General features: G+C 30.4%; 1 long non-coding RNA gene across 1 annotated transcript; it reads right to left on the bottom strand.

Moving 5' to 3' along the window:
* Window positions 1-586: 586 nt before the first annotated feature.
* Window positions 587-4,830, bottom strand: LOC104646954 (uncharacterized). Its single transcript, XR_741133.4, has 3 exons — window positions 4,709-4,830; window positions 1,870-1,945; window positions 587-853 (listed from the first exon to the last, which is right to left on the bottom strand). It is a non-coding gene; the product is annotated as an uncharacterized lncRNA (long non-coding RNA).
* Between the last annotated feature and the right edge of the window lie 392 nt (window positions 4,831-5,222).

Below are 5,222 nucleotides of genomic sequence, written 5' to 3'. Positions count from 1 at the left end.
TATATATCTTATAAAAGTTCTCTTTAATATAAAAAGTTACCACAGTTATTATAACTTTTTATATTATTTTACTTTTTAAAATAAAAATAATTAATAATGTGGCTAATGTTCAAATTCTTGGGACATTTATTGTTGTCCTAATCAGAATACTTATATTTATTGATAGACATATATTTAATTACTTCAAAAAATATGTAACATATTTTAGTTTTCACATTTTCCAAAATTTTCTCGGCAAATTGTATGTACCATTAACGTGGCTATATATCTGTTTCTAATAAATACTAGGTTGGAGCTGCCTGTACAAGCACGGGCTCAATATTTATATATTCACGAGCCCAATTTTTGTGTATTATATTTGTTTTTTTCCAGAAATATCAAAACAAAAGGTGAAGATGTTAATGAATTTCATAGAAACTAATTAAATATGTTAATAAAGATATAATCGCTAATAATTATGTTGTATCTTATATTTATGAATTGCCACGTACAATTAGAGATACGATAGAATTTAGTATAAAGATTTTAAATTCACTCTCAACTCCAAAAGAAATTAAATAATGTAAAAACAAATTAGCTCAGTAGGTGATGAACTTTACTTTTATAGAATAATCAATTGAATTCTGACTTTGCAAAATGCATATTTGCATAACAATATTTTCATCTGCCGAAGGGAAGCATTTATGTCTCTTATACTTTTGGAGTAGTTGCACACACTGGCCAATCTCTCTTCTTTATGTTACCTCTCCACATCCCCTAGGTAATTGGTCAAGCCTTCTCTATGTTTCATCTTGATCTGTAACTTTGAGGAATCATTTTTTCACCCGATTGGAAAGATTCATCGTACTATTTTCTGGTATAATAAGGTAGTAGAGTTTAGCATATGAAACATTATGAATATCAAATACAACACTAGTTAAGAAAATGTAATAGTACAAAATATGGGAACAAGATTTTTTTCTCACCATGCAACCTACAAAGGGGAGAGATTGTTAATTTAATGAAAAAAATAGTTATGGGGAAGCTATAAAATGTGGCCATGGGTTGGAGACATTTAACTTTTTTCTGCAAATTATATGTAAGCTAAAAGAATTCATTGATCCCAGTTATCAATAACCAAGCTGCAGGTAGCATTTTTAAGCAACACCATCTTTGTATATCTCTTTCATTTAGCTTTTCCAACAGTAGATACTTGCTAAGATTCCAAGACATTCCAAAATGATGTGGTCGATATAGAAGAACCTAATTGTTTATAACTTCACTCTTTCTAAGAAGTCTATTCAGGTGTAAACCAATGTAGTAAAATATGAACAATTTTTCTATAGAAGAGGAGAAGAGGAAGGTGTCCAACACATTTACACGATCATTATAGTTGCATAGACTCATATTTTACAAAACATAGCGAAAATGCACCAGTGGTGTAAAACTCAAATATGCAGTAAGTAGTATAGTGAAGAGTTGCCTACAAACGTAGAGATTATAAGGGTATAATTCTAAGCTTTTCTGGAAATAAAAACAAAAGACGCCAACAATAATATTCTACTGAATTCTAGATGTTTACTGGACAAAATCCATAGAACTTGTGCTCAAAGGAAGGTGTTACTTGTTATTTCTTGCTTTTTGAGGCGCTTTCAGTCACGTCGCTTTTTATATTAGCAACTTTTACGCCTTTATATTAGCAACTTTTACGCCTAACATTCTACGTGACATATTTCATGCAATAAGATTCATAGGACATGTAGGTATATTATACACATTTTTAGTTTATGATCACAAGATTTAAAAATCCATGTCAAGTCAAAACTTAGACAAACAAGAGGCAACATATTTAAGAAATTTTAAAAGAGATGAGTAAAGAGAAAGTAGTACCGATGTAAAAACTATAAGACTCATCTACAAGAGTAGCAGATTGAACTCGTGTTGTCTGCAGAATCATAACAGCCCACTGCGATCCAAGGCAAAACAGTAGTCTTTAAGACTATGTTTCAAATTTTGACATCTTTCTCTATAAGATTAAAATTACTTTCACATTTTTATCCAAACGATTAGGATTATCTAAAATGTGCAGCTTTAGAGAGTCATCTAACAATAATACACGAATACAAATATGTCTTATACTCGTTTTTTATTTAATAGTCAAAGAATCCCCTGTTAGTTAGTTATTGATAAAATTCAAAGTGTTGCAATATATCTTGGCTTGGTAAGTTTTTTTGGTATCTAAATGTTAGTACAGTTTCCTAATGAGATTTCATTGGCATCTGCACATAAAGTAACTTAAATGTACATTATTAAACAAGGTGGAGAAATCATATTGTTTCGAGAAAGCAAAAGCTCTATATAATTTTTGTAATAATTAATGATTAATGCCCTTTGTTATACCATTAAGGACCTTGATTGTTACACAAGAAATCTCATGAAAGTAAATCAAATTTCCCTCAGATACAGGTTATATGAGAAGTTTAATTTCGTCCAATTCCTTAATGAACAAATACAAATGAAGCTGAAGTGGTTTTATCTAATTCAACATAAACATTTGCTTTCAATCTAACATGGACTCTCACTCCCGCAGAAGTTTCTGAGTACTTTCTCTAGCATTTGGTAATTGTTGTTGTGTGTTCGATATTATATTATTTCAAGCACAAATTTATAAGAAAAGTAGCAAGGGAGAGAAGCCTTGAAATACTAAATCAATGCTGCATAGTGAAGTTCAGGATCTATGGATTGGCGTCCTAATACTAAAAAGAAAGAAAGAGATGGAACTTTTTGCTTCTCAATAACTAAATAGACAAGGAAAACATAGATACTATAAAGCTTCTAAAGGGAAAGTAGACTCCATTACACTTCCACACATTGGTGAGTCCAAAATCTAAATAGAAAATATGCATGTATTTAAATATTTATATGTTCACCACTCTTAACACTAGATGGAGTGCGTTCAAACATTATGACTGGGGATTTGTGAAACTCACACCATTTAACCAATCTTCCCTTGTGTTTGAGTACAAGAAGAGCAAATATGGTAAAGCGTATGATTCTTTTACAATCTCAAGAGACAATAAGGATGTTTTAGCTTATGTCCATGATGGTTATGAATCGACTACTTTGACAAATTAAACTCAAAGAATTTTTTTCTTATCCTTATGTACAAATTACAGAGTAAATATCATATATAATTTGTGAAAGCGGATTATTTATATTGAAACGGACAAGTCCTTTAGTCTTATTGACATAACTATAGAAAAATATTAGCATCATGCAACAAAATTGAACCCTACCTACAATTATAGTCACCCCCGCACCATATTCTTGAAAGCTGACTTAGAAATAATAGGATACCTCAAAAAAGCAAGTGAAATTCAGTTCAAAACAAATATTCTACGAGAACAACAATTATTTAAGAACACCTCCACTGTATCTCTTATACAAGTTTGTATTATATTGGTGCATCAAAAGAAACATAAAAGATTGGAAGCTCTCCCATTTCACTAAGCTCTCATTTATCATTAACATATATATTTGCATCTCACAATATCATATATCAAGTAAAATAAATAGGTTACAGAGCATTAGGAGACAAATTTAGAGTTCATACTCTAGTGCCAACACCTAGATTATGTAACTGTTATTTATTTAGAAGATTTTACCGTCTACGGAACTTGAAACATTATAAATAATAATAAGTAGTTCACTAAAATCCAATTTGTTAATCTCAGAATGACAGAAAATTAGTTTAACAATGGATAATTATTCTTTGATCTTACGCTTCTACTCAACAAGATATTTAAAATACTATCACATCATTATCTACAGAACTCAATGAAAACAGAGAAGTAATACAAGCACTATATAATTCAACATCCTTTCAACAATGATATATTCACAATGAACTTATCTTCTCACCATATTCTCTCGACAAACCAATGACTTTTAGAGGCTTGTATTATGCCTGGTACATGATGAAAGATGAGAGGATTATAATTACTGAAGAGTTCTTCCTTATATTAGTTGTAGCAGAAATCATACTCAATCCAACTTCTCATTAAACTGTAACCACTTCCGTGTCTGCGCCTATTTCTCCTAGCTCTGTTCCTATCCCAAATCATTCACTTTCATATGATCATATTGTGTCTGTAGGTTCATTTTTCTTTTTGTTAATTGTAATTTTATAGTTCTCACTAAGTACTTACATTTAAGGATGCAACTAAATATATTCTCCCATATCTATCTATTTTTCCTGATTAGTCACCTGGATCTACCGATAGACCAGTAGGTCAATTCGAGTAGAAGTAATTGAAAATTCTTAAACTCCAAGCTAAACCCACAAGAGCCTATGAATGGAGGAAGATCAAAAGAACACTGATAAATAAACCCGAGCTAAAATAAAGAAACCCATAAAGTTAAATCTGACTAAAAAAGACCAAATTAATTACTACATGCGAAAAAACACAACAAAAATTTGAATCTGAACAGATTTTCGACAATCTAAAACAAAACACGGAAAACATAATCACCCAATAAAAATTGAAGACACAACTATTAAAATTATTCAAACTTCCAAAACACAAGGATAATCCAACATCAATGACAAACCTAAATGGAAAAAATAAGCAAACATCACACACTCATATCAAATTTGGGACTTCGACTTTGATGAAAAGAAAGATGGCACAAAAAAGAACACTAAATTGAAACATGAAAGAACCCATACCTGAAGAATGCTGAAGAAAAAGAAGTGAACTTTGGTGTGCACAGACAGTGGAGCATAAACTCAAATGAAGAAGATAAGAGCAGAGTATTATGAAGTACATTGATAACATAGGAGGAAGACACGTAGGGCAATGAGAAGAAAAAAATGATGACACGAGAAGAGGACACGTATTCATAATTGAGAATTGAAAAGACAAAATTAACCTTAAACGCAATGAAGCAAGCATGTTGAAACAAGCCTCTTCTAATAGTTAAATATTAAGAAAATTAAGGAAAATCAGTTTAAAAGGGAAAAAGAATAGGCAACGTGGCTGCCAAAATAAAAGAAAAAAACCAAATTAACTGGTGCTTTTTATTAGGAACTCAAATTATTTAGCCATTAACATTTATATATTTATTATTAAAAGTTGAAATTAAAAATCTAATGATTGTCTTACGCTTAATATATTCTTAAACTTATTATAAATCAATTTTTTGTGGTATTAAAGTTTTGACTTTACCTATCTTATACAGTT

The sequence above is a fragment of the Solanum lycopersicum genome, chromosome 1 (assembly GCF_036512215.1).
Source record: "Solanum lycopersicum chromosome 1, SLM_r2.1".
Classification (NCBI taxonomy): domain Eukaryota; kingdom Viridiplantae; phylum Streptophyta; class Magnoliopsida; order Solanales; family Solanaceae; genus Solanum; species Solanum lycopersicum.
This window is presented reverse-complemented; position numbering and strand designations above follow the sequence as displayed.